Here is a 25,459-nt window from a genome sequence, read left to right on the forward strand (position 1 = left end):
TATTGACACCACCAAATGTGTATTTTGTCTGTGGGGAAAATGCTTACACTTGGTTACCGCGGGGATGGGCGAGGCAGTGCTATTTGTCTTTCTTGTATCCCCCTGTATACATAGCACCATCAGACTATCACAAGACCCACTAGCTACATAGCGCAAGAGTGGTCTCCAATAGGCAGCGAAGACAGCTCGATATGACCGAGGTAGATCAAACTTACTCCTCCTTGCAACAATTTACAGACTTTACTAAAGGGCTGGTCCCTTTCTGGGGGCCAATATTCAATAGTAGGGAAATAAGACGATTGTCGCGAATAGTAGAGAATGTCATGAATATCACTACGGCTATTATGACTAATATCACTATAGAGCTTCAGGGTACGAGACTCATTTCGTTCCAGAACCGGATGGTTCTAGACCTTATCTTGGCTGATCGAGGAGGAGTATGTAGAGTGATCGGCAGCTCCTGCTGCGTTTACATTCCAGACTCCGCCCCCACGGTTCATCTGGCTATCCAGAAATTGCATCGCATAGCAGCAGAAATGCACACTGAGAATGGGTCCTGGTCACTTTCTAGCTGGTTCTGGGGGCTCTTGTTGACTTGGGGTTGGAAATTATTGATTATAGTTGCTGGAGCAGCCGGCATCCTTTTCACTTGTTGCCTTTGCATGCAATGTGGACCGGCTTGTTGCTCTTATTGTGCCACCAAAGTAACGGCCATGTTTGTCCCTCCTCCTGTTCCTCCTAAAATTCAAATGCCCCATCAGGAGATTCGAGAGTTAATGGCCATCGATGATGAAGTCTTTCAAGACTAACATTTCTTTAGTTAGCTACATCACGCTAAAAGGAGGGTTTGAGGAACCAGAATTTATCTTAGGTCTAGGAAGGCAAGTAGACATTATTAGTAATTAGCGTGATGTACCTATTTGGCCAATATAGGGACCTAAAACACTAATATGCACGCACTATGTAATAACATAGGGATTAGTATACGCCTTATTATACTCATTAGCATCTGACCATATCTTATGCCGCTTGGCTTTACTGACGCCATTTTGTGGTCTAGTCCGTTCACACCACTGGTGAAACCCTACCATTACATTTAGCTGATGTAGTTCCCCTGAGAAACAGTATAATTGTAGCCAACTGCTGCTTCGGCACGTTAGGCTTGTCAAGGTTGTAGGTGGGGGTAGGCTGGATAAGCACATTCCAGAAGGTGCTGTACGGACTCTCTCGGAGTTAGCAGAAGGGAATCACCCTCTCGACCTTGCTATAACGAGCTTGGCTAAACTAAGGAGTCTTTGTCTCCCATATATGGTCCTTCCCCTGCACCAACCTGTACCAACTTGTATTTTTCCTTCTTAGGTAACGGTTTCGAAATGTAACTGTATATATGTGTTCTGTATATAATGTGCCAGCAGTCTTCTTGGCGGACCTCGTGGGGTTAGGTCGCAAGGAGCTCCTCTGGCAGAGTTTATGTTTGTTGTAATAAACGATTGGACCTTCTACACTGCCAACTGACTGGTTATTTGTAATTGGTATTGGGCTATTTGTAAGTATAGCTCTATTCGGGTTGTAATTATATTTTCGGTACATCACTAAGCTTTGGCTTATTCAGTCACTGTAGTTGACAAAGGTCAAAAAGGAACAATTTGAACAGGTGTAAATCTTTTATGGAAACATTAAATATATTATGCATCATTTCACATGGCCATAAAAAATGTGGCACATGCCAAGAATTACTTTTTCAAGTGTTTTAGTAGGCTGTGGGACAGTACTTAGGAAAGAATAAAGGAGTGAAGTACTAAGAGGTGACTGAGTGGGCAAAGGGAAACACACCTTGTGTTCAGTTTGCATTGAAAACTTTGTAAATGCTGCATTATCTGAAACAAACACACATTTCGCAGCCAACACAATCACACATGACAAATTGAACCATCCTGCGCTTAGGTCACGGGCGGCAAAATACTATGGGCAGGGAGGGAGGTGATGAATGATGATGCGTGGGATACATGTGCCTCACTTAGCAAATACAGTGAGTAAAGGGAATAGGTCCAAAAATTAAATACCCTCTAACTTTACCATTGCTTTGATGAAAACAAATATGCAAAGTAGATGAGCATTTACCCCTCTCCAGGAGAGCTCCCTTGTCTCATCATCCATTCAATTATTTATCCTTCATTTAAATGTTCTATTCACCCATTGTTAGCCACCATTTAAGCTTTACTTGTCTCATCCAGTCTTTCGCTAAACGTTCCAATCAGACATTCTTTCATATATCCATCCATTCTGTATCCACCCTTTCAACAATCCTTTGACCTCTCCATCCATTTACCCTCCCACGCATCCTTACACCCACCCATGCATCCTTTCACTCATATACCATTTCACCCATCCTTTCCTTTAGCCATCCGTTTTTTCCCGTTTCCATCAACCCATAATTTTTAGCACTCGTTATGTGAGCTTTTGTCTCCCGCGTGGCTGATAGAAAAGGCTGTAAGAACTCAACCACCACTGTAGCTGATAAAGCAGGGGGTTCACAAGTCACGAATCTCACAATGCCCTTCTAGTGAGTATAATAGCAAAAAAAAAGTGTATGTGAATATTTTGTAAATACAGAATGACAAGAGAGGCGACCTAAGGTGTCAAGTGACAGCTTATCTTAATCGTCATGTTCATTTTCTTTTTTATGCCTCTATCGCATTATTAAACATACTCCACAAGACATAATATAGTGATCAGATGTCCTACATTATGCAATATATTTCCACATGTTATTAGACAATAAACCCATATTAATATAAATTATGTGCTAGAGATGCATGTCGACAACGTAGGTAATATCAAAAAACAGCATCACATATGATAAAAATTATACTACTTTTTTTCTTCAGGTTTCAAACAAACATGTATACAGAATCGGTGATGACACAGAATACCAGAATATGTGAGCAAACAAATACTCTAATACAGGTATTTCTCATATAAATTCCAAACTGATTGTCATTCCTGTCAGAGTTTGATACACAGCATCATCATGTCACTACAAAATAAATGCACAGAGTGGTAACATTCAACAAATTTCACAGAATGTTTTTATATTCACCTGTGAGATATGCAAAGATCTCACATTAAAATACCAGTTCTCTAGGCTTGAGGCTATTCTGAAGAATTAATAGCATTATGAGGGTCTATAGTGTCCTATTCAGGCCAAATCATATATATATTAGATTCAGTGTCTTCACAAAAAGTGATGCATCTCATCATTAATATTTAGCCCAAATTGTACAGTCCTAAGACGACATATCCAGGATGCTTCTCATTGCCTAAGGAGCAATTCCCTATTGCCTCCTCTCTCCGGCAATTTGACCTGATCAATACCATAAAAATAAAAGGTCATATCATCTGGATGCTCACGTTGTATGTGCATGGAAACAGGATACTTACATCCATATTATTAATAGCTCTTGCGTGCTCTGGTGTCCGCAGTTTGAGACTGCTTATACTGCTCCCAATATATTTCTTTTGACAGGAAGACATGATCATATATACTGTGAAAGTCGTGTTGCAATTGATAAAACAATTTATCTGGAACTCCCTAGATGTGTTGTTCCCAAATGTTTTCCTTTTGTTAAGACCAAATTTACAAACACTACGATTTCCACAGATATGAAAGCCAACAGGTTTGTCAGGTAACCACGTTGTTGGCGGAGTCAGGACATTCCTGGTGTAGCTGGGGCTTATTATGTCCTTCAAGGTTTTACTCTTACGTGAGACTACTTTCGGTTTCCTAGCTGTTACAGTATTCAAGACCCCCTCTTGTCCTAAGAGATGCCAATTCTTTCTCAAAAGATTGCATATATGATTACCGAGCATATTGTGCTCAGTGATAAAGAGAGTCTCAGAATTTGATTTATTGGCACCTTGTTTCCTACCAGTTTTCGGCATCAGGATTTCATTTCTTTTAAGAGATAAAGCTCTTCTCTCTGCTTTGTCAAGGCAGGCTCGATTATAACCCCTCTTAGTGAAGTGTGTCTTAATGTTGCTGAGGTTCCTTGTAAAATCTTCTTCCAAACTACAATTACGTCTGGCGCGAACCATCTCGCCATAAGGTATGGCTTCAATGGTAAAATAAGGATATGCACTTGTTGTAGATGACTATTACACGCAGTCTTTTTTCTGAATATATCACTCTGTATATTTGCATCCTTGATAAATAATCTCAGATCCAAATATTCAATGCTTGTCTCAGAGTACTGAAAGGTGAGTGTCACATTGAACCTGTTTTCATTCAGCTAACAGAAATAACTGTTGAGCTGTTCCACAGATCCATGCCATATTAAAATGATGTCATCTATGTATCTAGCATAAAAGATTACATTATCGCTCCATGTGTGTGCTTGTGGGCCCCAGACATGCTCCACCCCATAAAGAGGTTAGCATAAGATAGAGCAAATCTTGAGCCCATCGCAGTACCACGGCGTTGCAGGAACCACTCACCATTATGCAAGAATGTATTGTGCATTAGAATCAACTCTGCCATAGTTAGGAGCATGTTAGTGTGTTCTAAATGTTGTGCCCCTCGTTTGAAAAGGAAATATTTCAAAGCCCTCATCCCATCTTGGATGTGAATGCACGTATAGAGGCTTTCCACATCCATGGTGACAAAAAGTAGATCATCATGGTCCCATCTAAAATCTTCAAGTTTACACAAGAGATCTGAGCTGTCTCTCAGATATGAGGGTAAATTCTTCACAGTCGGTTGAAGAAAGTTATCAATGTATTGAGATATATGCTCTGTTGGCCCACCATTCCCGGAGATGATAGGGCAACCAGGTGGAATGGTGCCCCCTTTATGAATCTTTGGTAAGATGTGGATACAGGGTGACCTAGAATGGTGGGCCTGTAAAAATGTATATTCCTGATCAGACAAGAGATGTGATTCATGCCAGTCCCATAGTTTTGAGTTGATGTTATCCTCTATCTGGGACATAGGATTAGCCAAAAGTGTATCATAACAGTCAAAGTAATTTACCTGTCTATCGATCTCATGTAGATAATCACTTAAGTTCATGAGAACGATATCACCGCCCTTATCGGCTTCTTTGATGACCACATTTTTGTCATCCTTCAATGTTTTCAGTATAGATCTTTCCTCTGCACTAAGATTATTGTTATGGATACAACCATTTTTGTTATAGTGTGCATCCTCTAAAGCATAAAAGTCATTAGTGACACTTTTGTAAAAAAGCATCTATAGAGGAAACTTTAGTCATCGGCGGTATGAATTTTGAACTGCACCGTAACACACTGTCAATTGAATAGTCTTGTGATATGCCCAGATAACTAGCTACCTGTGAAACATCACCAATTTCCTCCTCATATAGTGCGGCCAGTAAATGCGTATGATGTATGTCCGCAATTGATGGTACATTATTTGTATTATTGATAGGTAATGAAGAATGTTGACCAGCTGGATGAACTTCAAAAAACGTCTTTGATTTTACCTTTCGGACAAATTTAAATAGATCAGTATGCAAATTTACAAAGTCACATTTGTTAGTGGGACAATAACTTAGTCCTTTGCTTAGAACAAATTCTTCCTTTCGAGATACATTGGGGCAATGTGATGGTATTCTGCTGACACGAAGGGTAAATAGGGATAGTAGAAGTATGCAACATGTCGTATGCTTCGTGCACCAAATGTAAAGATGCAATTCTGAAGCTTATTGATGTGTCAGTGTGTTATTTTTCCTTAACCATGGCCTCTTTTTAACAAAGTATTGAATATAGTGCATATACCCGCATGTAGAGTGTCAGTGGTTAGAGGATGCCGACAACGACATTCGATTTGAGAGGACAGCACTATTTTAAAATAAAAGTTAATAATCACTTTTGATGTTAGCTGAAAGAATTTTTTTGTAATAATAAAGAACAGCAGTTTGATGTCGAGTTCCTATGGTCAGATAAGTCCTATGTATGGAACGTATATTGAGCAGTAGATCAAAATTGATTATAGTGATTTCCTTGGGTTCTCTGCTTTTTCCCGTGGAAGTCTTATAACTAATCTGTTACGTTGAACAAATGTTATTCCAGATTTCTGATCTCAGTGCTTTAGGAATATTTAATAAGAGATTTTTCTTTGCAATGTTTATTATTGCAGATTGTCTGAACACTGTACAAATACCTTATTCAAACTGGCTCTTGAAATACTGTGTTTTGTTTGGAGAATTTTCTATATGACATACACTGAAAGGTATGGGTTTTAATTGTCACTTATATCATTGTGTGGGGTTTTGTACAAATCTATAAAGTTTTGAGTGATATACACATATTATTTTTATGAGGGGGTGTCACCGAGTCCTAAAAATATTGTCTCATGTTTACAACAATATGTTTCTACATGTACTCGGATTTTGTGAATGTTCTTCACATCAAATGTTTTACGTATTTTATCTGTCCAGCCATTCATTTGTGCATATAATGGATAGTAGGCTCTAATCATGTAAATATATTTGATTTATGGGAATTTAATGTTGTAAATAGGGTTAGGCTCCAGCATTTTAAACACATATATTTGTATGTTTTCTTAATAGCCCTGAAGAAGTCTCTCAAGAGACGAAATGCGTTGGCTATGATGAATGAATTTTTGAAGGAAGAATCTGTTTGTGAAAAATAAATAGAACATTGGTGGGATAAAGAAAAGTATACTCTGGACTTGGATACTTTTTTTTTCCTCATGTGCTGAATTACTTAAACTCTTTGATTATTGATTGTAACAAGAAATCCTGACATCATTGTATAGAGTGCTGGAACCATTTTTGTATTTAAAGTTTGGTAGGACTAGTTCCTACATTGTGGGGAATATAGAGGGAAGTACTCCCTGGTTTCGTGCACCATTAGCTACTTGGGGACACTATTCAAGTGATGGGTGCAGTTCTTATCAGCCTCTGCCCTCGGTTTTGTTGCCTACATAGTTCATTTAAATGCATTGCACACAGTCCTATTGAACCAGGTGATTCTTCTCTTTGAACTGTTTGGTTGGTACTCCGGCTACACGATATACTGTGCCAAGTCTCTGATTTACCCCTTTTGGGCCCTCCCCTGCGTATTCCGACGAGGTGTCCTGCCTCCATAGTGACTGATGGATTCAAATATCTGGGGGTATACATCACCAGAGACAGAGAGGAGTTCTGCACCAAAAATCGTGAGCCCCACCTGACGCGGCTGGCATCGGACGTTATCCACTGGAGGTCCTTGCCTCTCTCCCTAATGCGGCGCACTGCGCTATTCAAGATGCTGACTCTGCCGCGACTCCTATATATCCTATAAAATACACCATACCCTGTCCCCGGTGGGGTGTTCAGGTGCATATCCCATGCTTTGCGGACGCTGCTCTGGAAGGATGGGAACCCGAGGATAACTCAGCGAAAACTCACAAAAAGGGGTGTATGACGGAGGCTGGCCCTCCCGGACGTCCAACTATATTATTGGACCTCCCAGTTGCAGGTGGTTAATGACTGGGTATATAAGGTAGGGTCGGAGACAGCTTACAGGGTGGATAGGTATGTCATGCCAGGAGGCAATTGGGAATCCCTTATGTACTCACGAAAACAACACCGTGATCTACCTTCGCACACGGGGTTGGTGCTTCAATGCTGGAGGGAGACCAATACATTTCTGGGGTGGGCAAGCACCCTGACAGGTATGACCCCACTCTGACTTGGAGATCAGCTAACGGAGGTGACGAGATTAACAGGCTTCAGGAGATGGAAATTAATCGGGATTGACTACCCGGGCGACGTGTGGCAAGGGAGCGCCCCAGATCCTTTGACTATCTCAAAAAAGAGTACCACCTACAAGACTCCCAACACTACCACTATTTGCGCCTTACACATGCTCTGCACTCCAACATACACACAGGCACCTGAGTCCCAGAATATTTTCCCATGGAGGACAGGCTCTTACTTGACCCTATCCTAGGAAAACTCACGTCTACCATTGACCGCAAGCTCATAAACTATATGCCTGATCCCTTAGTGTCCTTGTGGGAGAAATGGAAGGGGGATGTCGGAGGCTTGGTGGAAGAGGATTGGCAGTATGCCATGCAAAGCCCTCGTGAAATTGCAATTCAGACTAGGTTCCGTCTCGTGCAATTAAAGATCTTGCATCGAGTGTATTACCCGCGAACCCACCTTTTCTCATGGGGCAGGAGCCTGTCTCCCCTGTGTGTTAGGGGATGCCAGTGGGAGGGTACATTTTACCATATTTTCTGTACCAAAGTTGCAAATACGATGGCAATAGTAGTGGGATCGCTGGTCCCGGTGGAACCCAGGTGGCTATTACTCATGACCAAGGGAGCCACGGACTGGTCCAGATACAATGAGATTTGGTTGGCTATGGCAGCCGGGATGGCAAAACGTAATACAGCCAGTTGCTGGGGGGCGCAGGTGCCCCCACAATGGGACCAATAGCTTTGAGACCTGGACTGGTGTCAGAGTGCAGAGGAAACGATCCACAAGTCCAGGGGGTGTGTTAAAAAATGGAAGAAGATGTGGGGGCCTTGGCGGAAGTATCGAGCCTTACGGGTTGGGGGTGGGCAGGGAGAATAGGTGTAATTGGTCCATTGTACTGCCAAGTTTGCCTTCGATTGTAGGATTTATGTTGTTCTCCTGCATGCCAATTGAACACTGCTGTGTATTGTATGAGACCTTGAGCAAAGTTATTAAAAATATTTCCAAAAAATACTATCAAAACAAAATACCTAATCTGGGGATCTACCCAAACAGAAACCTATCTGGGGAGAATCTCTGAACATAAATAACACCAGGAGTACTACAGAAAAAGAGTTAACAGAATAGAGAGACCCTTAGGAACAATTGGATTCCCATCACTCACCAAAGTGATCAATATCATCATCTGGGTATCCTTCCTACCATCCACTGTAGCTCTTGATCATAGTGAGAATTTTAGTGGATTGTATCTTAAATGGGTCATGTAGGAGGAGCAAAGAGAAGAGAGAAACCAAGCTCTCAAACAACCTATAGATGTGATCACAAGCAGGGTGTGGGAGTGATAGGTGCAGTGCATTGTTTACATTGCAACATCCTTAACAATGCATTCTTTCACATAGCATGCTGTTGCATCGCATTTTCAGAAATTACCTTTACAACGCATTCATTACATCGCATTATACCTTTACAACGTATACCATTACAATGCATACCATTACATTGCATTTAACGTAAGTGTTGGATAGTTTAGGGGTAATTATTACTATTCTAACTCCAGTGAGTGCAACAGTAGGGTAAGTGTTGGATAGTGTAGGGGTAAACATTACTAATCTAACTCCAGTGAGTGCAACAAAGGGTAAGTGTTGGATAGTGTAAGGGTACTATGCGTTGTAATGGTATGCATTGTAATGACTTGCAATCCAATGCCTGCGTTGTAGTGACATGCATTTTAATGACGTGTTGTAGTGACATGCAATGTAATGGCTGCGTTGTAATAACATGCGATGTAAAGGATGTTGCGATGTAATGACTGCTATGTAAAGGTAGTGCGGTGTAATGACTGCGTTGCAAAGGTTGTTTTCCCTCAACAACTTAGAAATCACAAAAAACTTTTGCAGCAAACTAAATTAAGCTTTTTTTACAGGCAGAATGATGAATGCCTCTAATAAATCGAAAGAGATATTCAAGATTGTCTCTGATCTTTCTAACCCAGGCCGAGTTACATTGCCGGTCTTACCCACTCAAGATCTGTGCGATTCTCTGAATGCCTTTTTTGTAAATACAATGAAGGCCATTATGAACAGTATTCCTCCTTGTCCACCACTTAATGATCTATCTGTGGACATGGTGAATCCTCAAATGCTTACCTGCTTCCTCAACTTAACACAAGAGGACCTAGCCCTCCTGTTGACAAATGCAAAGTCTAGTTCACCAATTGACATCTGCCACCGAAGGTCTTAAAAGCAGTATGTACTTGGTGGCCTGACCGTATACTGTCATTTCTTCATCAATCTATCAACTTGCGGGTGGTCCCTAGGTCCTTTCAAAAAGCGATTATTGCTCCAATCATAAAGAAAGTTGGTGCTGAAAAATGGCCAGTCTATTTCGCTTCTACCCTATTTTACAAAACTACTCGAGGGCCACATAGCCTGTCATCTATGTCTATTCGTTGAAGAGTCAGGCTTCTTGGATCCTGCACAAGCAGGATTTCGAGCAGCACACTCTACAGAAGCAGTGATCATATCTGTTGTCGATGACATGAGCAAAGAGGTAGGTAGTGGCAACACCCAAGACTTGGTGTTATTTGACCCGTATGCAGCGTTTGACATGGACAGCCATATCATTCTGACCAATCGGATTTGAGCCGCAGGTTTCTGAGACTCAGTACAGAACTGTCTTATCTCATTTTTGAGGGATAGATCTCAATCAGTCAGGCTTCCTCCTTTCTCGTCTACAGAGGTGCAACTAAATTGTGGGGTCCTGAAGGCTCTTCGCTGTCTCCCCATCTTTTCAACATCTATATTTGCTGCTTGATTAATGCCCTGAAAAATAAAGAAATCAACATTTTCAATTATGCAGATTTCATGCAACTGTCATTAACGATTAATGACAACCCCTCGTCTCACCAGTTGTTTCAGGATACTATGCTGTTCATCAGAGATTGTATGAACAGCAATTATCTGAAGTTGAACCCCGAAAAAACTGAGATCATTCTCACAAAAAGTAAGATGAATTATTGGTCCCCATTGTTCTGGCCTAGTGAGATGGGCTCTCCCCCCACACCCAAAAAGGCTGCAAAAAGCTTGGGTGTCATAATACATGTGGAACTCTCCATTAAACAGCAGGTAGGAGCCGTGACTTCAGCTAGCTTCTGCCAGCTACTTCGCATAAAAAATATGAAAACATTCCTCACTAGGGAGGCTTTGATTCAAGTAATCATAGCTCTAGTTATGTTCAATTTACTTGGGTCTTCCTAAAATCATCATGCACAGGCTCCAGCTAATTCAAAACCAGGCTGCTCTGTTGATATACACTTTGCCCAAACATTGCCACATCTCCCTGGCCATTTGTACAGAGATCAATGTTTAAAGCATGCTGCATGGTTTTTAAGTCCCTCTACCTGAATTACCCTACATTTTCTAAGTCTAGGATCACAAAATACTGCCCTACCAGAGCTTTAAGATCTTGCATCTTGCACTGTTTGACGATTCCCCCTTGGGAAAAACAAAGGATCGGAAGGCGTAGGTTTGCCGTTATCACCCTTTGAGTAATAGCCTGCCTTTGGACCTTAGGTCCTCCTTGGATCTTGCTACGTTTAAGAAACTCCTGAAAACACTGCTTTTCAGACAGGCTTACCACTAAGTGAGGTTGAAGTTGCATTGGCTACCTAGAGCCAAGATACCGTCTGATGTAGGTGTGCTTTATAAATGGACAGTAACATAACATAGCATAACATAACATAACATAACATAACATAACATAACATAACATAACATAACATAAAATAACATAACATAACATCTGGAAGCCAATGGTTTTAAAAGAGGAGGTTCTTGCTAAGCAGGAAGCTCAACCACCTGTTCTGCTCCCACTCCTGGAAGATCTTTTGCTGGCTATGGCTGTTGTCCACTTTTCTGCAACGATTGGGAACTACTTTACAAAAGAGAAAAATCCAATTTAATGTCATTGCTGGTCACATACACATGATTGTAATGTAGTGGCTGCCTCTCTGAGAGACTTGACCTGAGGCTTAGGTTGGGGTGGTGTCGCTGATCTTGGGATGCTGCTCCCAGCTTACTCCCCTGAGGCCAATGCGGCAGGCCTCCGATCCCTGAAAAAGTTCTGGGCTGAAAACCCTGAGGTGGAAATCTGCTTCTTCTCCTCCTCCCCACTGACCACTTTCTTGGTAACACCATTTGTTTGGGCCATCTTGAAGCTGTCAGATGGCAGTGGAATTTATCTGCCCAAGTGGAAGAGATTGGAGGAATCGCAAGACTTTCTGTCGGTACTGTGGGTGATGTCTCTTGTGCACGTAAAAGCAAGTGAAATGTGGCATTGTTGCAGTTTGAATTAGTTCAGACAATATAATTTAGTGTGGTTACCTAAGTTATCATCAAGCACAGAATTTGCATGTCCGTGACCTGCCACACATAGCTGTTCAACTTTTCTTTGCAGCTTCAAACCCAGGCTGATTGTATACTGTTCTTTACAGTTTTAAAATAGCAACATTGCATGCGCTGTGTTGCAGCATTATCTCATTAGCATTCACTGTTTTTAACTGTATTAGCTTTTATTTCTTTTTTGATATATTAAGTATTTACCTACTGCACTGTGTCGCCTGTCCCCTTGATCGCCTTCCTACGGTGCCTGCTTTCCGGTCCACCGCAGAGTACTCTAATTGTGTGCAGAAAGCATTCCAGCCCCACGTCCGGCTAGGAGGTTGGTTAGCGCTCTAGTGTTGCTGTCACTCTCAGTCATAAGACCGATGCTGATGGACGCAAGCCCATCTGCGCCCATCGGTGCCAGGTCGTCACCAGGAGCCAAGACCTCTGGCTCTTTAAAGGCAAAAAATAAGGCTACCTATCACCATTATTACCCAGCAGCTACCTTACATAAAAAGGGCAGTACAGCATAAGACCAGTCCAATACATCAACTCCAATGTACTAATAGCTATTCACATACACTAGAAGGCACGGTGGCATGTTATAAGTGTCATTTTCAAAGTACCTACAACTCTGGAAATTGTACAGGGAAGAGCTTTTCCCCCACCACAACTGAGTATGAGCTGAAAAGCTGCACTGCAATGTAAGGTCACTACCTAAGCATGCAACGGAAATATGGGATGCAATCACCTCCGGGTCTCCGAATATCTGTTTTTTAACAGAAACATGGCTAAATCCCTCTAATCTCCCAGCTATTGCGCTATCAATCCCAGATAATTACAAACTTATTAAACTTCATCGAGGCTTAAAAATGGGTGGTGGCATAGCCAACGTTTTAACCCCTTCGATGTTCATGACGGAATGGTTCCGTCATGAGCATCGGTGCCCCTGTGCTGATGACGGAACCATTCCGTCATGAGGCCAGGGGCACGAAATCCCTCTGCTGCAGACAGCAGAGGGGTTTCCTTTTCTCCCCTGTGACCTTGCGAGCTGTGACCTTGGGAGCTTCCCCAGCTCCCGAGGCCCCCTCCCTCGTTTCTGTTCAATGACGATCAGCGCGCACGTCGCGTTGTCGTCATTGAACAGAAACTGAAACTGAAATGAGCCTTTAGGCTCATTTCAGTTTCACTTTCTACATGCTCAGGGGGCTATCTCAGCCCCCTGAGCACGTAGAAAGACGGGAGAGGTATCATTGGAAAGGGGAGAATCTCACAAAAAGAATCCCACTATGCACCAGGGATTTTTTTGTGTGCACTTTTTTTTAGGGTGGGGGCTGCCCGAAACGGGCACGCCAATGCCCCCACCCCCGCCACCATTACAGACTTTCTGCCCCCCCTGGGGGACAGATGGGGGCAGTAGCCCCCAATCTGCCCCCACCCGGGGAGGCAGAAAGCCCACTTGACACCAGGGATTTTTTTTTGGGCAATTATTTTTAGGGTGGGGGATGCCCAAAGCGGGCACGCCAATGCCCCCACCCCACCACCATCACAGCCTTTCTGCCCCCCCGGGGGGCAGATGGAGGCAGTAGCCCCCAATCTGCACCCTCCGAGGGGCAAAAAGCCCACTAGACGCCAGGTATATTTTGGGGCAAATCTGAATTAGGGTGGGGGCTGCCCAAAATGGGCATGCCAATTCCCCCACCCTTCCCCCACAAAAATTACAGCCTTTTTGCCCCTCCTGGCGGCAGTTGGGGGCATTAGCCCCCAATCTGCCCCGCCAGGGGGGCAAAAAGCCCACTAGACGCCAGGGATTTTTTGGGGGGCAAATTTGAATTTGGATGGGCTGCCCAAAAAGGGCATGCCCATGCCCCCACCCTCCTCCCCACAACAATTACAGCCTTCCTGCCATCCCCAGGGGGGCAAAAAGTCCACTAGACACCAGGGATTTTTTGGGCAAATTTTTATTAAGTTGGGGGCATTGGCATGCCCGTTTTGGGCAGACTCCACCCTAAATAAAATTTGCCCCAAAAACTTCCTGGCGTCTAGTGGACTTTCTGACCCCCCCTGGGGGGGTGGATGGGGGCATTACCCCCCAATCTGCCCCGCCGGGGGGGGCAAAAAGCCCACTAGACGGCAGGGATTTTTTTTGGGGAAAATTAGAATTTGCATGAGCTGCCCAAAATGGGCATGCCCATGCCCCCACCCCCTACCCCACAAAAATAACAGCCTTCCTGCCCCCCCGGGGGGCTGATGGGGCATTAGCCTCCAATCTGCCCCCTCATGGGGGGGCAACAAGCCCACTAGACACCAGGGATTTTTTAGGCAAATTTTTATTAGGGTGTGGCATTGGCATGCCTGTTTTGGGCAGACCCCACCCTAATGAAAATGTGCCAAAAAAACTCCCTGGCGTCTAGTGGACTTTCTGACCCCACTGGGGGCAGATGGGGGCATTACCCCCCAATCTGCCCACCGGGGGGACAAAAAGCCCACTAGATGCCAGGGATTTTTGGGGGGGGCAAATTTGAAATAGGGTGGGGCTGCACAAAACTGGCATGCCCATGCCCCACCCCCTCCCGCTCTAAAATTACAGCCTTCCTGCCCCTCCCAGGACAGATGGGGCAGTAGCCCCAATCTGCCCCCCCTGGGGGGGAAAAAAACCACCAGACACACAGGATTTTTGGGCACATTTTTCTTAGGTTGGGGGCTGCTCAAAACGGGCATGCCAATGCCCCCACCCCCACCACAACAATGACAGCCTTTCGGGCAAAAAGCCCACTTGACGCCAACAATTACGTTGGCTTTTTTATGTGTGGGGGTGGGGGCTGCCCAGAATGGAATACTAATGCCCCCACCCCCCAAAAAAAATATAGCCACAATGTTTCTGCCCCCCTTGGGGGCATATCAGGGCAACCCCACCCCTGAAATCATCCCCCCAGGGCGGCAGAAAGCCGACTAGGCACGGATTTGTTTTTAGCAATATGCCTACCTGTGGATTTTGGGCCCTAGCGCAGCCGCCACATAGGGAAACCTAGCAAACCTGTACATTTTTGAAAACTAGACACAAAGGAAAATCCAGAATGGGGTGACTCGACTGGCTCTCACCAGGTTCTGTTACCCAGAATCCCTTGCAAACCTAAAAATGTGTCCAAAAAACCAAATGTTCCTCACATTTCTGTGCTGGAAAGTTCTGGAATCTGCGTGGATACACAAAATTACACCCACTCCATGGTTCACAAAGCCTTCCGAGAAAAATGGTACCTCACTTGTGTGGGTAGGCCTAGTGCCCGCGACAGGCAAGGGCCAAAAACCTATTGAGGCGACATCAAAATTACCTAACACAAAACGACCTGGTTTTGCAATGGGGGTCCCATGAGTTTTTGGCCCCAGGCTTGGCGGCCATCCACGGAAACATACCAAACCCACACATTTCTGAAAACTAGACACCCGGGGGAGTACAGCGAAGTATGACTTGGGTGGGTCCCCTAACATTTTCTTACCCAGAATTCCATGCAAACTCAAAATTAGCTGAAAAAAATCACTTTTTTCTCAAATTTCTGTATGGGAAAGTTCCGGAATCTACGTGGATACACAAATTTCTTCCCACTCAGCATTCCCCCTGGTCTCCTGATAAAAATGATACCTCACTCGCGTGGGTAGGTCAAGTACCCACGACATGCAAGGGCCCAAAACCTATTGAGGCAACATCAAAATGACCTATCAAAAAACAACCTGGTTTTGCAAGGGGGTCACCTGGGTTTTTGTCCCCGGGCTCGGCGTCCATCTTGGGAAACTACCAAACTCAAACATTTATGGAAACAAGACACCTGGGGGAGTACAGCGAGGTATGGCATGCGTGGGTCCCCCAACGTTTTCCTACCTAGAATCCCCTGCAAACCTCAAATTTAGCTGAAAAAATCACTTTTTTCTCAAATTTCCGTGTGGGAAAGTTCTGGAATCTAAATGGATCCACAATTTTCATCCCACCCAGCGTTCCCCCAGGTCTCCCGATAAAAATGATACTTCTCTCGCGTGGGTGGGTCAAGGACCCGCAACAGGCAAGGGCCCAAAACCTAATGAGGCGACATCAAAATTACCTATCACAAACCAACCTGGTTTTGCAAGGGGGTTCCCATGAGTTTTTGGCCCCAGCCTCGGCGGCCTTGTAGGGAAACCTACCTAACCCATACATTTCTGGAAACTAGAGACCCAGGGGAGTCCAGCGAGGTATGGCTTACGTGGGTCCCTCATCATTCTCCTACCCAGAATCCACTGCAAAGCTCAAATTCCGCAAAATAAATTGCTTTTTTCTCACATTTCTGTGTGGTAAAGTTGTGGAATCTGCGTGGTTCCTCAAATTTCCTCCCACCCAGCGTTCCCCCAGGTCTCCCGATAAAAATGGTACCTAACTTGCATGGGTAGGCATAGTGGCTGCAACTGGAAAGGCCCAGATCGTACGGTGGAGACTTAAAAATTACCTATTGCAAAGCTACACTATTTTTGGGGGGTGGGGTGCCTGAGTTTTTTGCCCCGTGCTCGGCGGCCATCTTGGGAATCTACCAAACCCAAACAGTTCTGAAAACTAGACACCCGGAGGAGTCCAGCGAGGTATAGCATGTGTAGGTCTTCCAATGTTTTCCTACCCAGAATTCCCTGCAAACCTTAAAATTAGGTTAAAAAAACACTTTTCCATACATTTTTGCATGGGATCTCCATGCCGGCACAAATGTCCTACCACCTAGCGTTTCCCTTGCTCTCCCGAGTAAAATTATACCTAACTTGTGTGGGTGGGCCAAAGGCCTGTGACTAGGATGACCCCAAAACAGTAGAATTCTCGGTGCTTGCTTGTAAATACCGAACGCTACAATTTTTTAAAAATACATTTTTAGCCTGTTCTGCTTTGGACACCCACAAAAGTGAGGTATCATTTTACTCGGGAAAACAAGGGGAATGCTGGGTGGTAGGACATTTGTGCCGGCAGTCTTTTTTTACCTAATTTTAAGGTTTGCAGGGAATTCTGGGTAGGAAAACGTTGGAGGACCCAAGCATGCCATACTTCGCTGGACTCCCCCTGGTGTCTAGTTTTTAGAACTGTTTGGGTTTGGTAGTTTCCCAAGATGGCCGCCGAGCCCGGGGCAAAAAACTCAGGTGCCCCCCCCCAAAAAATAAGGTAGTTTTGCTATCGGAAATTTTTAAGTCTCCACCGTACTATTTGGGCCTTTTGCAGTTGCAGCCACTATGCCTACCCACGCAAGTGAGGTACCATTTTTATCGGGAGACCTGGGGGAACGCTGGTTGGGAGGAAATTTGAGGATCCACACAGATTCCACAACTTTACCACACAGAAATGTGAGGAAAAAGCGGAGTTTTTTTTGCAAAATTTGAGGTTTGCAGTGGATTCTGGGTAGGAGAATGATGAGGGACCCACGCAAGCCGTACCTCACTGGCGTCCCCCGGGGGTCTAGTTTCCAGAAATGTGTGGGTTAGGTAGGTTTTCACTAGATGGCCGCCGAGCCCCGGGACAAAAACTCATGGGAACCCCCTTGCAAAACCAGGTTGCTTTGTGATAGGTAATTTTGATGTCGCCTCATTATGTTTTGGGCCCTTGCCTGTTGCGGGTCCTTGAGCCACCCACGCAAGTGAGGTACCATTTTTATCAGGAGACCTGGGGGAATGTTGGGTGGGAGGAAATTTGTGTGAGCCCAGTGATGCCACGCTTTCCACACAAAAATGTGTGAAAAAACTGATGTTTTTTAGCTAAAATTGAGGTTTGCAAGGGATTCTGGGTAAAGGAACGTTGGAGGATCTATGCAAGCCATACCTCCTTGGAAGCCCCCGGGTGTCTACTTTCCAGAAATGTGTCGGTTTGGTAGGTTTACCTAGGTGGCCGTCTAGCACGGGGCCAAAAACCTAGGTGACCCCCCTTGCAAAAGCTGGTGGTTTTGACATAGATGCAAAATTGCCAATCTGAAAACCACCAGCTTTTGCAAGGAGGGTCACCTCGGTTTTTGGCCCCTTGCTAGACGGCCATCTAGGGAAACCTACCAAACTTACACATTTCTGCAAAGTAGACACCCGGGGGCTTCCAAGGTGCTATGGCTTGCGTGGATCCTCCAACGTTCCTTTACCCAGAATCCCCTTCAAACACCAATTTTAGCTGAAAAAAATCAGTTATTTCACACATTTTTGTATGGGAAAGCGTGGCATCACTGGGCTCACCCAAATTTCCTCCCAACCAGCGTTCCCCCAGGTCTCCCGATAAAGATGGTACCTCACTTGCGTGGGTGGCTTAAGGACCCGCAACAGGCAAGAGCCCAAAACATAATGAGGCGACATCAAAATTACCTATCACAAAGCAACCTGGTTTTGTAAGGGGGTTCCCATGAGTTTTTGGCCCGGGGCTGGGCGGCCATGTAAGGAAACCTACCTAACCCATACATTTCTGGAAACTAGACACCCGGGGGAGTCTAGCGAGGTATTGCTTGCGTGGGTCCCTCATCATTCTCCTACCCAGAATCCACTGCAAAGCTCAAATTTTGCAAAATAAATCGCTTTCTTCTCATATTTCTGTGTGGTAAAGTTGTGGAATCTGGGTGGATCCTCAAATTTCCTCCCACCCTGTGTTCCCCCAGGCCTCTCGATAAAAATGGTACCTCACTTGCGTGGGTAGGCATAGTGGCTGCAACTGGAAAAGGCCCAAATCGTACGGTGGAGACTTAAAAATTTCCGATAGCAAAACTACCTTATTTTTGGGGGTTGGGGCACCTGAGTTTTTTGCCCCGTGCTCGGCGGCCATCTTGGGAAACTACGAAACCCAAACAGTTCTGAAAACTAGACACCCGGGGGAGTCCAGCGAGGTATTGCATGCGTGGGTCCTCCAATGTTTTCCTACCCAGAATTCCCTGCAAACCTTTAAATTAGGTTAAAAAACACTTTTCCATACATTTTTGCATGGGATCTCCGTGTCGGCACAAATGTCCTACCACCTAGCATTCCCCTTGTTCTCCCAAGTAAAATGATACCTCACTTGTGTGGCTGGGCCAAAGGCCTGTGACTAGGATGACCCCAAAACAGTAGAATTCTAGGTGCTTTCTTGTAAATACCAAACGCTACAATTTTTTAAAAATACATTTTTAGCCTGTTCTGCTTTGGACACCCACAAAAGTGATGTATCATTTTACTCTGGAGAACAAGGGGACCGCTGGGTGGTAGGACATTTGTGCCGGCACGGAGATCCCACGCAAAAATGTATGGAAAAGTGTTTTTTTACCTAATTTTAAGGTTTGCAGGGAATTCTGGGTAGGAAAACGTTGGGGGACCCACGCATGCCATACTTCGCTGGACTCCCCCTGGTATCTAGTTTTCAGAACTGGGTTTGGTAGTTTCCCAAGATGGCCGCCGAACCCGGGGCAAAAAACTCAGGTGACTCGTCCCCAAAAATAAGGTAGTTTTGCTATAGGTAATTTTTAGGTCTCCACCGTACGATTTGGGCCTTTTCCAATTGCAGCCACTATGCCTACCCATGGAAGTGAGGTACCATTTTTATTGGGAGACCTGGGGGAACGCTGGGTGGGAGGAAATTTGAGGATCCACGCAGATTCCACAGCTTTACCACACAGAAATGTGAGAAAAAAGTGGGGGGTTTTGAGAAATTTGAGGTTTGCAGTGGATTCTGGGTAGGAGAATAATGAGGGACCCACGCAAGCCGTACTTCGCTGAAGTTCCCCAGGTGTCTAGTTTCCAGAAATGTGTGGGTTAGGTAGGTTTCTGTAGATGGCCGCCGAGCCCCGGGCCAAAAACTCATGGGAACCCCATTGTAAAACCAGGTTGCTTTGTGATAGGTAATTTTGATGTCGCCTCATTATGTTTTGGGCCCTTGCCTGTTGCGGGTCCTTGAGCCACCCACGCAAGTGAGGTACCATTTTTATCGGGAGACCTGGGGGAATGCTGCGTAGGAGGAAATTTGTGTGAGCTCAGTGATGCCACGATTTCACACACAAAAATGTGTGAAAAAACTGATTTTTTCAGCTAAAATTGAGGTTTGCAAGGGATTCTGGGTAAAGGAACGTTGGAGGATCCACGCAAGCCATACCTCCTTGGAATCCCCAGGGTGTCTACTTTCTAGAAATGTGTGGGTTTGGTAGGTTTCCCTAGATGGCCGTCTAGCACGGGGCCAAAAACCTAGGTGACCCCCTTGCAAAAGCTGGTGGTTTTAACATAGGTGCAAAATTGCCTACACACTTTGCAAAATTGCCTACCTACTGGGCTCACACAAATTTCCTCCCACCCAGCGTTCCCCCAGGTCTCCCGATAAAAATGGTACCTCACTTGCGTGGGTGGCTCAAGGACCGCCAACAGGCAAGGGCCCAAAACATAATGAGGCGACATCAAAATTACCAATCACAAAGCAACCTGGTTTTGCAAAGGGGTTCCCATGAGGTTTTGGCCCGGGACTCGGCAGCCATGTAGGGAAACCTACCTAACCCATACATTTCTGGAAACTAGACATCCGGGGGAGTCCAGCGAGGTATGGCTTGCATGGGTCCCTCATCATTCTCCTTCCCAGAATCCACTGCATATCTCAAATTTCGCGAAATAAATCGCTTTTTTCTCACATTTCTGTGTGGTAAAGTTGTGGAATCTGCGTGGATCCTCAAATTTCCTCCCACCCAGTGTTCCCCCAAGTCTCCCGATAGAAATGGTACCTCACTTGCGTGGGTAGGCACAGTGGCTGCAACTGGTAAAAAGGCCCAAATCGTACGGTGGAGACTTAAAAATTAACGGTAGCAAAACTACCTTATTTTTTTGGGGGGGGAACCTGAGTTTTTTGCCCTGTGGCCGGCGGCCATCTTGGGAAACTACCAAACCCAAACAGTTCTGAAAACTAGACACCCGGGGGAGTCCAGCGAGGTATGGCATGCAAGGGTCCCCCAACGTTTTCCTACCCAGAATTCCTTGCAAACATTAAAATTAGTTTAAATAAACACTTTTCCATACATTTTTGCATGGGATCTCCATGCCGGCACAAATGTCCTATCACCCAGCGTTCCCTTGTTCTCCCGAATAAAATGATGCCTCACTTGTGTGGGTGGAGCAAAGGCCTGTGACTAGCATGACCCCAAAACCGTAGAATTCTCGGAGCTTTCTTGTAAATACAACGCTACAAGTTTTTAAAAATACTTTTTTAGCTTGTTCTGCTTTGGACACCCACAAAAGTGAGGTATCATTTTACTCGGTAGAACAAGGGGAACGCTGGGTGGTAGGAACTTTCCACCACAGAAATGTGAGGAAAATCATTTTTTTGTCACTTTTTTAGCTTTGCAAGGGATTCTGGGTAACAGAACCTGGTGGGAGGCAGGCGAGTCACCCCATCCTGAATTTCCCTGGGTGTCTAGTTTTCAAAAATGTATAGGTTTGCTAGGTTTCCCTAGGTGCCGGCAGAGCTAGGGTTCAAAAACGACAGGTAGGCACTTTGCCAAAAAAAGGCCCATTTTTCAATGCGAAATTGAGGAGCGACCACGTTGTGTTTTGCGCCCTTTCCTGACGCAGGCACTAGGCAGACCCACGCAAGTGAGGTACCATTTTTCTCAGAAGCCTTTGGGGAACGCGGGGTGCGTGGACATTTGTTGATCCTCGCAGATTCCAGAACTTTCCACCACAGAAATGTGAGGAAATGCGTTTCTTTGGTCAATTTCTCAGCTTTGCAAGGGATTCTGGGTAACAGAACCTGGTGGGAGGCAGTCGAGTCACACCATCCCGAATTCCCCTGGGTATCTAGTTTTCAAAAATGTATAGGTTTGCTAGGTTTCCCTAGGTGCCGGCAGAGCTAGGGTTAAAAAACGACAGGTAGGCACTTTGCCAAAAAAGGCCCATTTTTCAATGCGAAATTGAGGAGCGACCACGTTGCGTTTTGCGCCCTTTCCTGATGCAGGCACTAGGCAGACCCACGCAAGTGAGGTACCATTTTTCTCAGAAGACTTTGGGGAACGCGGGGTAGGAGGAAATTTGTTGATCCACGCAGATTCCAGTACTTTCCGCCACAGAAATGTGAGGAAAATGCTGTTTTTTTGTTAATTTTTTTGGTTTACAAGGGTTTCTGGGTAACAGAACCTGGTGGGAGGCAGTCGAGTCACCCCATACTGAATTCCTCTGGGTGTCTACTTTTCAAAAATGTATAGGTTTTCTAGGTTTCCCTAGGTGCCGGCAGAGCTAGGGTTAAAAAACAACAGGTAGGCACTTTGCCAAAAAGGGCACATTTTTCACTGCGAAATTGAGGTGCGACCACGTTGCGTTTTGCGCTGTTTCCTGACGCAGGCACTAGGCAGACCCACGCAAGTGAGGTACAATTTTTCTCAGAAGACTTTGGGGAACGCGGGGTGTGAGAAAATTCGTTGATCCACACAGATTCCAGAACTTTCCACCACAGAAATGTGAGGAAAATGCGATTTGTTTGTTAATTGTTTTGGTTTACAAGGGATTCTGGGTAACAGAATCTGGTGGGAGGCAGTCGAGTCACCCTATCCTGAATTTCCGTGGGTGTCTACTTCAAAAATGTATAGGTTTGCTAGGTTTCCCTAGGTGCCGGCAGAGCTGGGGTTCAAAAACTACAGCTAGTCACTTTGCCAAAACATGGTAATTTTTCCCTGCGAAATTGAGGTGTGACCACGTTGCGTTTTGCGCCATTTCCTATCACAGGCACTAGGCCGACCCACACAAGTAGGGTACCATTTTTCTCGAAAGACTTTGGGGATCGCAGGATGGAAGGAAATTTGTGGATCCACGCCGATTCCAGAACTTTACACCACAGAAATGTGGGGAAAATGTGTTTTTTCATACACTTTTTTAGGTTTGCAAGGAATTCTGGGTAGCAGAACCTGGTGGGAGGCAGACAAGTCACCCCATCATGGATTCCTCAGGGTGTCTACTTTTCAAGAATGTATAGGTTTGCTAGGTTTCCCTAGGTGCTGGCAGAGCTAGGGTGCAAAAACTACAGCTAGGCACTTTGCCAAAAAAGGGTCAATTTTTAACTGCGAAATTGAGGTATGACCACTTTGCATTTTGCCCCGTTTCCTGTCGCAGGCACAAGGCCGACCGACACAAGTGAGGTACCGTTTTTATCCGGAGACATAGGGTAATTCATATTTGTAAATCAACTGTTATTACCTATTGAGTTTTCACACATTTATCCCTTCAAAATGAAAGACATTGTGTAAAAAGAAAATCATTTTGAAAAATGACCAATAATTCTCATGCTAGTATGAGTATTCCCAATTTTGCAAATGTGGAAATATATACTGTTTCTAAACTCTATAATTTGTACCCAATCCAAAAATACGTAGGTGTCTTTCATACCGATTTTTCCATGGATACATTTTCCCAGAATAATTGCTCTATACCTGGTACATAATAAAATACCATTGCAAGCTGCTGCTCAGTTTTTGACTCTGGGTTCATCGGGTTCTAGGCGAAACTACAAGTCCTGTATATCCCCACAACCAGGAAAGTCTATCGGATGTAACGATATATTCCTTTCAAAGAGTTGTCAAAATTACAAGAAGTTACAGGTGAAAACGTTGAGACAAAAGGCTGTTTTTTTCAACTAATTTTAAATTTTTCCAATTTTTAACTGTTAGTTTCTATAAAGAAACCTTCATGGATTTAGACAAATGACCCTTTTCTGAATTCATAATTTTGTCTACTTTCTGAAAATGTATAGCTGTCCAGGATCCAATATTGCATTTAAACTCATTTCTACCATTAACTGGAAGGAGGTTGAAAGCACTAAAAAAGCAAAAATAGGCTATGTCCCAGAAAAATGCCAAAACTGTGTAAAAAATGTTGGTTCTCTGACCAAAGACTGTCATTGCCTAAAAGCTGTGAAAATGCTGATTTCAGCCCCACAAACCCTTTTTTGATAACATTTGCAAGGAAAAACCCAGAGGCTTTCATTTGCAACCCGTTTTCCCATTTTTCTGAAAAAAACAAAAATTGTACTGTATTTTGCTTAATTTCTGGGACCCCTCCAGGGGAATCCACAAACCCTGGGCACCTTTAGAATCCACATGATGTTGGAAGAAAAGGACGCAAATTTGGCGTGGATACCTTATGGGGTCAAAAAGTTACAGGGGCATAAGCGCGCACTACCCCAAATCGCCAAAAAAAGGCTTAGCACAGGAGGGGAAAAGGCCTAGCAGCGAAGGGGTTAAAACTAATGAGCTATGGCTAGCTATTGATTCCCTCCCAAGTGGTAAGGCTGTGGGGCCAGATTTTTTACCTGGAGAATTTTATAAGATCTTTCGACCCCAGCTTACTCCTGTTATGCTCGAGATGTTTCGATTGGTTCAGAATGCCGATAAGCCTCCTGAATCCTGGCGGAGGGCTAGGATTGTTACTTTTTTAAAGAAAGGCAAGATACCGTCGGATACTGGGTCTTATAGACCAATTACATTAATCAATAGTGATATTAAAATCTATTCAAAAATTCTCGCAAATTGGCTGGCAGTGGTGATTAAAAAGTTGGTTTCTCCGCAACAACCTGGCTTTGTACCAAGTCGAGAAACTATTGAACATATATGCCGTACAATTGCGTTATTTGACTATACTAAAGTTACAGGAGACCCTATGGCTTTAATTCTGCTAGATGCGGAAAACGCTTTTGATAGGGTCTCCTGGCCTTTTTTATGGGCTACATTGAAGCACTATGGCCTTGGGGAGAAATATATTTGAGCTATCCAGAGCATGTATATTCAACCAACAGCTCAAGAGTCGTGATGGGGAGTCAAACGGCTATAATAAATATACTCAGAGGAACAAGGCAGGGGTGTCCCTGCTCTCCCTTATTGTTTGCGATCTACATCGATCCTTTAATCAAGAAAATCTTTAATGATGTATTAATTCAACCGATGCAGGCTAAGGGTGGGGACACTAAAATTCTAGGCTATGCCGACGATTTAGCCATTTTGACTGATTCCCCGCTGGTTGCGCTACAAGAAATTCAAATTTTAACATTGCAGTTTGGTGCGATATCAGGCTACCATCTAAATGAAGCAAAAAAGCAGATAATTTGTAATGATAAAATCAGTTTGGCCGACCCACGCATAGTAGGCAAATCCAAATATTTGGGGATATCGATTAGCTCAAAACCTGAGGAAATAGTAGAGATTTATCTGAATCCCCTAATACGCAAACTGGAAGTGGAGGCTCGCCGAATGAATAATTTACAGTTCACATTGATGGGTCGATGCAATGTCATCAAAATGATTTTTCTCCCTAAGATTTTATATTGCCTTAGAGCTATCCCTTTGCTGATTGATCAAACCTGGTTTAAAAAATTAGATCGGATTACTTCATGGT

This window comes from Lissotriton helveticus, chromosome 5_1 (genome assembly GCF_964261635.1).
Source record: "Lissotriton helveticus chromosome 5_1, aLisHel1.1, whole genome shotgun sequence".
Taxonomy (NCBI): Eukaryota; Metazoa; Chordata; class Amphibia; order Caudata; family Salamandridae; genus Lissotriton; species Lissotriton helveticus.